General features: G+C 44.1%; 1 long non-coding RNA gene across 1 annotated transcript; it reads right to left on the reverse strand.

Moving 5' to 3' along the window:
* Positions 1–715: 715 nt before the first annotated feature.
* Positions 716–11,202, reverse strand: LOC137533834 (uncharacterized). The gene is made up of 2 exons (XR_011024232.1): positions 11,059–11,202; positions 716–1,208 (listed from the first exon to the last, which is right to left on the reverse strand). It is a non-coding gene; the product is annotated as an uncharacterized lncRNA (long non-coding RNA).
* Between the last annotated feature and the right edge of the window lie 355 nt (positions 11,203–11,557).

Genomic DNA, 11,557 nt, shown 5'->3' on the forward strand with positions numbered 1-11,557 from the left:
AAGTAGATTAAATGGGCTCCGCCACAGTCGCCAATACAAAATAGCGGTCTTTCTGTGCCCGAGCCAAGCGGGCGCTGAAGGGTTTGCAGTGTTAACTAGGTAGTGGGGGGGGGGGGGCATAGTTTTAGGCATTAGGTAGGTAGTTTGTAAGGGTATGGGTTAGTTTTAGGCATTGAGGGTGGTTAGGGTTAGTTGTACGGGTGTGGGTTAGTTTTAGGCATTGAGGGCGGTTAGGGTTAGTTGTACGGGTGTGGGTTAGTTTTAGGCATTGAGGGCGGTTAGGGTTAGTTGTACGGGTGTGGGTTAGTTTTAGGCATTGAGGGCGGTTAGGGTGTGGGTTAGTTTTAGGCATTGAGGCCGGTTAGGGTTAGTTGTACGGGTGTGGGTTCTGTGTGAGAGTAGGGTTAGGTTTGGCCATAGTGAAATATTGCTAATATCCATATTTTACATTTTTATAGTAAAATATAGGCATTTAATAACGATATTTTACTAACAATGTGACTGCGCACCCTTATTTCCCTGCGCCTGGTGTAAGTGTGCTGACCCCGGGCTCAAACTGACAACGTTTCAACCACGAATACTGTCCTCTGGACAGGAAAGCAGTGTGCAGTTCTTTTATTGCTTACTATACTGCCCATATGAAGCTCTTGTGGGCCACATAAAATGGCAAGGAGGGCCACATTCGCATTCTCCAAAAAAATTAACAATACATGGGTTTTTCAACAAGAGTCTCTTGTTTATTTAGCAAATTAATCTTTTGTACCTATAATTAGAAGTTTAATAATGGGTATATATCCATTGTTATATCATCCACAGTGCTCCAGCTTTTGTCTCACGGGATTGTATTGTGGGCGGTCCTGGCACTGTACTGTGGGCGCTCCTGGTACTGTACTGTGGGCGGTCCTGGTACTGTACTGTGGGCGGTCCTGGTACTGTACTGTGGGCGCTCCTGGCACTGTACTGTGGGCGCTCCTGGCACTGTACTGTGGGCGCTCCTGGCACTGTATTGAGAGCGGTCCTGGCACTGTACTGTGGGCGCTCCTGGCACTGTACTGTGGGCGGTCCTGGTACTGTACTGTGGGCGGTCTTAGATGAGAAGAAGACCCCGGCAGCTCCATTTCCCCATGCCTTATGCCTCTTTATATCATATGCTCAAAGAAATATAATGCATAGGAAGACAGAACAACGGGTTATCATCTTGATGTTACCTATAGGATACAAACACAGAACACAGACAAAAATACTTTAAAAATTATAGTTAAAAGAGTACCTGAAATGATAGAGAGATAATCCTGTGTTTTTATAGTCCCAATCCTATACACAACTAGGTCATGGAAGGCTAATATAATCCATGGAGACTGCCATAATGGTTTCCTTTGAAATAACACCAGTTGCCTGACATCCTCCTGAGCTTTCTGGCTGCAGTAGCATCTGAATCACACATGCAACAAATGCAGTCAGACTTCAGTCAAACATCTGATCCTGCATGCTTGTTCGCGGTCTGTGGCTAAAAGTATTAAAGGACAACTGTAAAGAGAGGTATGTGGAGGCTGCCATATTTATTTCCTTTTAAAGGACACATTCAGGCTAAAAAATAAAAATCCACTTACCTCGGGCTTTCTCCAGCCCCTGGCAGCCGTACTGTGACCTCGCCGCAGCTCTGCTCCCCGCCGGTTGCCCGGGCTCCCCTCCGGTATCAGAGGCGTAGTAGCATTCCACTCTGCCTCTGACGTAGTTGCGGTGACGTCATCCGGACTGTACTGTGCATGTGCAGTAGTTCTGTGCCTGCGCAGTACAATCAGGATGACGTCAGTGCGACACCATGAGCCGCACATTGCAGTGCGCCAGGTCGGCATCTGCACCGGAGGGGACCATGAGCCACCGGAGCTGCGCGAGGGCACAGGACGGCTGCCGGGGCTGAAGGAAGCCCCAGGTAAGTTGTTGTTTGTTTATTTTTTCCCCTGGACCTTCCCTTTAAACACCAATACCAGTTGTCTGACAGTGCTGTTGGCCTATTTGGCTGCAGTAGTGTCTGAATCACACCAGAAACATGCATGCAGCTAATCCTGTCAGATCTGACAATAATGTCAGAAACACCTGACCTGCTGCATGCTGGTTCAGGGTCTATGGCTAAAAGTATTAGAGGCAGAGGATCAGCAGGAGTGCAAGACAACTAGTTTAAAAAGGAAATAAATATGGCAGCCTCCATGTCTCTCTTGTTAAGATGGCCATACATTGATAGATTTGCAGCAGATTCGACCATCAGATAGATTTCTGTCAGATGCCTGTCAAATCTAACAGGAATCTATTTGATGTGTACTACACACTAGGAACAGATTTCCAATAGATTTCAGAATTAAATCTAGTGGAAATCCTTTGAAAATCAATCTAAAGGCATTACTGCACCATTAGATCCAATGCAACTCTATGGGCCATCGATCTGCTGCTACTGCCAGCAGCAGATCGACCAAAATTTTCCATCATGTCAGATAGATCAAATCGATCGAAATCGGCCGCAAATAGATCGATCGTCCATTTGATCGTGCATCGATTTGCGATCAAATTGATCGATCGCTGAAATCAACCAGTGTATGGTCCCCATTACAGTTGTCATTTAAGGAGCAGCAGATTAGACCATCAGATAGATCCCTGTCTGATCGAAACTGATCAGAGAGAAATCTATTCCTGCCAGTGTAGCGCTAACAGATTTCCAATACATTTGAACATGAAATGTATTGGAAATCTGTGCAACCTGTACAGTCCATCCCCATCTGTGTCACCTCAGGCTGCAGCAGTGCAGGTGGGAGTGGCCACAGAGCTTCAGAACACTTCAGATACAAATGGCCACAGTAGTCTTGCCGATGGAGAGGAGTGGGGTATGGCAGGGTTTCAAAAGAAGAGGTGGGGTAAACAGGTGATTTTCTGCCCCTGTCACCTGCTGGTTGTAGTAGAGCTTTAAAAGGAGCAGTAGGATTACCCATACTATTCCAGGGGGGAAAAAAAACACATATAAGTAGATAAATACTTGATCTACTTACATAACACATGTATTGCACTGTCCACGTTTTGATTTCAGTGAATGTTATATAGTAAATGAAGAGAATTCTGTTCCTGGTGGGAACCATGTCTTTTGCCCACAGTGTAGGCTAAATACTGATGTCATTTATGCCCTTTACTTTTTTTTCTTTTCTCCTCCAATCGCTGAGTCACCTCAGCCTTGCTTGCAAACACAAGTGAGCAGGAGATCGTGTTTCAGATAGGCAGCTAAACAGGGAAATAAATGGAAGAGGAGGATTATAGATAAAAATAACCCCCAGCATGCAACTGTTTGACACTGACTACTAAAGGGCCGGTGCTCCTTAAGTATGTAATAACTCTAAATCATAACAGCAGAAAAAGTTTTGAAACTTTTGGATGCAGGATTAGCATCTTTATCACTTAATACACTCAGACCAGTTGCTGTTGAAATTTGATTTTTATGGTGACAATCCCGCTTTAACTGTGTTCAACGTTATTCACGATTACAACCCAGGGCCTTTTTAAAAATAACTAAAGGTGAGAGGGATATGGAGTCGGCCATACGTATTGGCCTCAATTCACTAAGCTTATCTCCTGTCTTTAATAACTCTTCTGAGCTGTTTCTACAGTAGAAACCAGTAGAATCCAGCAGTGGCTGGATAGTGTAATGGTTAAGGGCTCTGCCTCTGACACGGGAGACCAGGCTTCAGCTCTGGCGCTTTGAGTCCGCCAGGAGAAAAGCGCTATATAAGTGTTTGTCTTTGTCTTTTACTTTTAAACAATACCAGTTGCCTGGCAGCCCAGCTGATCTATTTGGCTGCAGTAGTGTCCGAAGCACACCAGAAACAAGCATGCAGCTAATCTTGGCCGATTTGACAATAATGTCAGAAACACCTGATCTGCTGCATGCTTGTTCGGGGGCTGTGGCTAAAAGTATTAGCGGCAGAGGATTTGCAGGACAGCCAGGCAACTGGTATTGCTTCAAAGGAAATAAAGGTCAGCCTCCATATACCTCTCACTACAGGTTCCCTTAAAAGAGGAAAATAACAATGAATAAAATTGCTTATTTTTAATATTTACATATAAATGATTTAGTCAGTGTTTGCCCATTGTTAAAGGGGAACTGAAGAGAGAGGGCTATGGAGGCTGCCTGTTTCCTTTTAAGCAATACCAGTTGCCTGGCAGCCCTGCTGATCCTCTGCCTCTAATACTATTAGCCATAGCCCCTGAACAAGCATGCAGCAGATCAGGTGTTTCAGACTTTAAAGTCAGATCTGACAAGACTAGCTGTATGCTTGTTTCTGGTGTTATTCAGATACTACTGCAGAGAAATAGACCAGCAGGGCTGCCAGGCAACTGGTATTGATTAAAAGGAAATAAATATGGCAGCCTCCGTATACCTCTTACTTCAGTTACCCTTTAAAACAAACAAATAAATTATCAGAAAGGTTTAGAGTTCTCTGGCATTAAAGGGAACCAGAGGCCCCAGAAAGAAGATTTTATACATACCTGGGGCTTCCTTCAGCCCCATACGCACGGATCGCTCCCACGCCGCCCTCCTCCGCTTCCTGTATCCGGCGGTACCGGGTCCCGTAGTTTCGGCCAGTCGCCCAGTCGGCGGCAGCACGCGGACAATTGTCCACATCACAGGGGCTCCCAGCATACCTGTACGCATGAGGCTGCATACTGCGCAGCCGCACGCGTAAGGGTATGGAGGGAGCCCCTGCTCATGTGGACATTTGGCCGCGTCTGCCGGAAGTGACGGGACCCGGTACCGGCGATCCAGGAAGCGGAGGATGGCGGCGTGGGAGCGATGCAGGCTTATGGGGCTGGAAGAAGCCCCAGGAATCAAATCTCAGCTGTTGTGAAACATTCCTTCTTTCATCTAAGGAATATTGCAAAGATTAAACACCTAATTCCTTCAGAGGATCTTCCAACCCTAGTTCATGCCTTCGTCACATCAAGGTTAGACTACTGCAACGCCCTCTACACAGGCCTGCATAAGAAAGACTTACGCCGCCTGCAATTAGTACAGAATGCCGCTGCAAGGCTGTTAACGAGCCAACCCCGCCATTGCCACATAACACCAACCCTAAGCTCACTCCACTGGCTACCGATAAAATGGAGAATTTTGTTTAAGATTGGCTTACTGACATTCAAATTCTTGCACAATCTGGGCCCTGGATACCTGAAGGACTTGTTGCAACTGCATCACACCCCCCACAATCTTAGATCAAAAGGACGTAACACCATGGTCACCCCCAGAGTCCACCTCAAAACCTTTGGAGACAGAGCCTTTTGTCATGCTGCTCTTACACTTTGGAACTCCCTGCCACACCCAATCAGGACAGCTCCATCCCTGGAAGCATTTAAGTCTAAACTGAAAACCTACCTCTTCAGTCTGGCATTCATGAACATCTGACTATCTCCTCTGTAACACAACCCAGCCTGCAACCCTGTATTAATCTGAGACACAGCTATGTGCTTTGAGTCCTATGGGAGAAAAGCGCTTTACAAATGTTATTGTATTGTATTGTATTGTAAAATCTTTTTTTCTTTTTAGGATTCCGGCGTCTCTGGTTCCCTTTAACAACCTTTGAAGAATGGAAAAGACTAGAAATAATCAGTGCCGTCTCCTGCTGAAATTCTAAGACTAAAGTGCAAAAATGGAGCAGAGAGTGCCACACTGGTTTTATACAATATCCAACTATTATTATAGCCCCAAAACCTAATCAATCATATTTTATTAGAAAATATCACTTTTGTATGTTCTCCCCGTGTATGTGTGGGTTTCCCCCGGGTACTCAAAAACATACAGATAATTTAATTGACTTCCCCTAAATTGGCCCTAGGCTACGATACATACATAGACACATGACTATGGTGGGGACTAGATTGTGAGCCCCTCTGAGGGACAGTAAAGTGACATGACAATATGTACTCTGTACAGCGCTGCAGGAGATGTTGGTGCTATATAAATACTAAATAATAATCAATAGAAACCACATACTATATCATAAAATCATTGTTAGGAAACAATACCAAACTGACTGCCCACCTACCTAAAGCCTGATACACACTTCCAATTTTGATTGGCCAATCAGTGACCAATTTTACCACCTCCATGTAGTATGAGAGTTTAAGTACACAATCTGCTCATAGTATTCAATATCCTCATACTACATGGGGTCAGCGATTGGCCAATCTTAATTGATAGTGTGTACTAGGTGTTAGGGCTGGTGCACACCGAGCGGCTTTTTGGGCGTTTTCAGATCCGCTTGCGGCTGCGGATCTGCTTGGTCAATGTATCTCAATGGGGTGGTGCACACCAGAGCGGCAGGCGTTTTGCAGAAACGAAAAATGCCTGGGTGAGGCATTTTTTGGATTGCGGATGCGTTTCTGCCTCAATGTTAAGTATAGGAAAAACGCAAACCGCTCTGAAAAACGGCACTTCAGAGCGGTTTTGCAGGCGTTTTTGTTACAGAAGCTGTTCAGTAACAGCTTTACTGTAACAATATATGAAATCTACTATACTGAAAACCGCAGCAGCAATCCGCAAAACGCTAGCAAAACGCCTCATAAAAATAAAAAAAAGCGTTTAAAAATCTGCTAGCGTTTTGCGGATCTGCTAGCGGGTTTTGGTGTGCACCAGCCCTTAGTGTGTGCACCTTTGTTGCACAGGGATTTTCTAGTGGAGCTGTGCAGGGAAGAACATTGTAAAGGTAGCCATACATCAGGAGATGATGGGCAGATTCCACCAAAGGGCAAATCTCTCTCTAATCCAATCTGATTAGAGAGAGATCTGTCAACTGCCCATACACCGCAGATCGATTCCCAATCGATTCCACACACGCGCCCATGTTACTCCGGCGTATGTATGCAGATTGTGGAAGGAGCCCGGAGCTATAGTAGCATTGCAGCATATCCGATTGATACATGCAATCAATTTCAGCCCAAAATTCGCTAATTATCGGATGGTCGATCGGCTGCCAAGTCAATAGATGTATGGGCACCTTCCATCCCTATAGAATAGCAGCATCAAGCAGAAAACGGAGTTAAAAAAAAAAAAAGCTTAAATAGCATTTCTTTAAAAAATGACAGCTCTCCGTGTATCAGAACGGCTGCACATGAGGGCACAATCCCCCCCCCCCCCCACCTCCTTTTCACTTGGTCTCTTCCATCTGATAATATGACGGCCATTGACTCCCTGCATGCTGAGGTTTTGTCAGGCGGAAGAGACCAATGCTTTGATTCACAGGGTGTGCTTAAAGGATACCCGAAGTGACATGAGATAGACATGGGATTGTACAGTGCCTAGCACACAACTATGCGGTGTTCCTTTTTTTTTCTCTTTCTCTGCCTGAGAGAGTTAACTATCAGGTATGTAAGTGGCTGACTCAGTCCTGACTCAGACAGGAAGTGACTACAGTGTGACTATTAGTATGTCGCCCATCATCTCTAAGAATGACCCAGCAAACCTAGACTGAATATGTAAAAATGGTCTGCCACACAGCAGCAACAGTTAAACCTGGTACACACTTTCAGTTGACCAATCAATGACCAATTATAACACCTCCATATAGTATGCAGGTCAAGAGATATTGAATACTATGAGCAGATTGTATAGGTAACCCCTCGGCTGATACTACATGGAGATGGTGCAATTGGTCGGTGATTGGCCAATCATAATTGGGATACTGGGCTTTAAACGTAGTAATCGCCTTCCAATCAATGACCAGTTGTACCACCACCATGTAGTATGACAGTTCACCTACATGATGGGTTCATAGTATTTAAGGTTCTTTTCCGTTAGCCGGGCGCGTCCACTAGGTGGCGATAAAACTCCACCAGAGTTACATCTTAACCTACTATCCATAGCGGCCTGGAGGGGGAATAGTAATTAACGCCACCTAGTGGTTGCGCCCGGCTACCGGAATAGTACCGTATTTCATTTGTTGACCATCATACTACATGGTAGTGGGGAAATTGATCAGTGATTGGCCAATCAAAATTGAGTGTGTTTACCATGCTTTAGCAACCGTACTCATAGCAATAACTTATCTTTAATATGTTAAAGTATGTATTTATTTAAATACAAAAAAAAGTCGTCTGTGTGGCCATTAATAATAAGTGCAGTTGCACAATTGCCAATTTACTAACTTTTCAGCAATCCACTCTTTGGTTTGTTATGCCCTAGGCAAGGGTTCCATATAAGCTTTTCAATGTTCAGTCCATGTATACTGGACCATTTATGTCTCCTAATGATCTCTAACCATATAAAATGAATCCCCAAGTAAAGGTGGGTACACACGTCAGATAAAAGTCTTTGGAAAATGAAAGATCACAGACCAATCTTACCACCCTTCATGTAGTATGAGAGCCATACCTACACAGTCTATTCTATGGAGCTGAACTCCCCATCAGATAGAAATCTTTGCAAGATGCTGCACACAAAGATGCTGTACAGACACAAAAGATCAGTATCTGCAAAAGATCTGTTCCTGCCAAAAATCCATTCCTGCAAATTGCATTCATAGTCTATGAGATCTGCAGATCATCATACACACCTTGTTTAACAGACATTCATCTGCAGATCAGATCCACCAGGATGTATCTTCAGATCTGCAGATGAATGTCTAATCTGCAGATGAATGTCTGTTAAACAAGGTGTGTATGAGATCTGCAGATATCATAGACTATGAATGCATTTTGTACAAACGGATCTTTTGCAGATAATGATCTTTTGAATGTCTACAACATCTTTGTGTGCAGCATCTTGCAAAGATTTCTATCTGATGGGGAGTTCAGCTCCATAGAATAGACTGTGTAGAGTATGGCTCTCATACTACATGGAAGGGGGTAAAATTGCTCTGTGATCTTTCATTTTCCAAAGACTTTTATCTGATGTGTGTACCCACCTGAAGTGTGAACGGGGCTCCCTGTCTGTGTCACAGCAGCCCTGCATACAGTGGATGAAAAGCTCAAGTATTAAAGGTCACCGGAAAAGGAAGAGATATGGAGGGTGTCATTTAATTTCCTTTTAAACAATACCAGTTGCCGGGCAGCCCTGCTGATCTTTCAGATATCAGTAGTGTCTGACTCACACAGCCGGAACAAGCATGCAGCTAATCCAGTCAGTGCACCCAATCTGCATGCTTGTTCAGGGTCTATGGCTAAAAGTATAAGAGGCAGAGGATCAGCAGGACAGCCAGGCAATATGCATTGTTTAAAAATAAATGAATATGTCAGCCTCCATATCACTCATTTCAGGTGTGCTTTAAAAACAATTATTATATAAAGTTATATAGAAGATTTTTTTCTGCTGTAAACAAAACAAAAGCATTCAAATCTGGGCAAATCAAATAGATAAAAAAAATGAGTAGGTTTCTGACACATGCTGCCATGTCTCATAGAGACACAGCTTAAAGGGGAACTGAAGAGAGTGTTATATGGAGGCTGCCATGTTTATTCCTTTTAAGCAATACCAGTTGCCTGGCAGCCCTGCTGATCCTCTGCCTCTAATACTATTAGCCATAGCCCCTGAACAAGCATGCAGCAGATCAGGTGTTTCTGGCTTTAAAGTCAGATCTGACAAGACTAGCTGCATGCTTGTTTCTGGTGTTATTCAGATACTAATGCAGAGAAATAGACCAGCAGGGCTGCCAGGCAACTGGTATTGATAAAAAGAAAATAAATATGGCAGCCTCCGTATACCACTTACTTCAGTTTCCCTTTAAAGGGCAAATGAAGCGAGAGGGATATGGAGGCTGCCATATTTATTTCCTTTTAAGCTATGCAAGTTGCCTGGCTGTCCTGCTGACCGTCTGCCTCTAATATTTTAGCCATAGACCCTGAACAAGCATGCAGCAGATAAGGTCTTTCTGACATTATTGTCAGATCTGACTAGATTAGCTGCATGCTTGTGTCTGGTGTTACTCGGACACTACTGCAGCCAAATAGAAGATCAGCAGGACTGCCTGGCAACTGGTATTGCGTAAAAGGAAATAAATATGACAGCCTCCATATTCTCCTCTCTTCAGTTGTCCTTTAAGGAACCTGAAGTGAAACACATATCGAGGCTGCCATATTGTTTTCCTTTAAAACAATACCAATTGCCTGGCATCCAATTAATATCTTTAGCCATGGCAGTTTCTGACTCTCACACCTAAAACCAAGTATTCAGCTAATCCAGCAGTCAGAAGCATCGCATCTGCAGGCTTGTTCAGGGTCTGTGGCTAAAAGTACAAGATGGCAGAGGATCAGCAAGACAGCCAGGCAATGTGCATGGTTTAAAAGTAAATAAAAATGTCAGCCTCCCTATCCCTCTCACCTCGGGTTCCTTAACACAGGAACTGAGAGGAATGTGGAGGCGGTCACATTTATTTTCTTTTAAAGGGAAACTGAAGAGAGAGGTATATGGAGGCTGCCATGTTTCCTTTTAAGCAATACCAGTTGCCTGGCAGCCCTGCTGATTCTCTGCCTCTAATATATTAGCCATAGCCCCTGAACAAGCATGCAGCAGATCAGGTGTTTCAGACTTTAAAGTCAGATCTGACAAGACTAGCTGCATGCTTGTTTCTGGTGTTATTCAGATACTACTGCAGAGAAATAGACCAGCAGGGCTGCCAGGCAACTGGTATTGATTAAAAGGAAATAAATATGGCAGCCTCCATATACCTCTTACTTTAGTTCCCCTTTAAACAATGCAAATTGCCTGGCTATGCTGTTGATCTTCTACCTGTAATACTTTTAGTCGTAGACCGTGAACAAGCACACAGACCAGATGCTACTGACTGAATTAGCTGTATGCTTGTTTCTGGTGTGTGATTCAGACACTAGTGCAGCCAAAGATCATTCATCAGGACAGCCAGGCAACTGGTAATGTTGAAAATGTTGAAAAGGAAATAAACATGGCAGCCTCCATTTCCAGCTCAGTTCAGTTGTACTATAATTTAAAAAACAAAATGCGTTAATGAGAAATAGTAACTTCCTAAATATCTCCAACACAAAAAAAAGAGGTTCAGAAAACATAATGTTTACCTTAATAAAGTTGCGCCAGTTGAGAAGAATGGAGCGAGGTCCTGAGGAAGTTCTTGAGAACCTGTTTGCCAGCTGGGATCTGGACTTCTGAGTGCTGGGTTACAGCTAGCTCCACCATTTATGGTAAATTGAGGACCTTGAGGAGCCCTGTAGACAATGCAGTAACTGTTTTCAAGTTTTTAATCAGTTCTCTGCCCACCAAGGTCCCTTTCTGCACCTGCGAGGCTGGGGCCCAGCTTGACAGAGAGGGCACCCATTGATAGTGAGATATACTGCGAAACAATTAGCACAGATACAAGCTCTGGTGGATACAAGCTGGTATGGATGTTATCTGCGTTCCAGCTCTCCCTCGCACACACGTCAAAATGTTGGGAGACGGAGGGATGGGGGGAGTGAGTGACTAGATAGGTTATGTTTTTGTTGTATTTTTTTCACTGTCCTTCATTAGAAACAGGATTCTGCTCAGACATCAAGGTCTGTGAACAAGGCTTCATGTCCT

This window comes from Hyperolius riggenbachi, chromosome 10, assembly GCF_040937935.1.
Source record: "Hyperolius riggenbachi isolate aHypRig1 chromosome 10, aHypRig1.pri, whole genome shotgun sequence".
NCBI classification, from domain to species: domain Eukaryota; kingdom Metazoa; phylum Chordata; class Amphibia; order Anura; family Hyperoliidae; genus Hyperolius; species Hyperolius riggenbachi.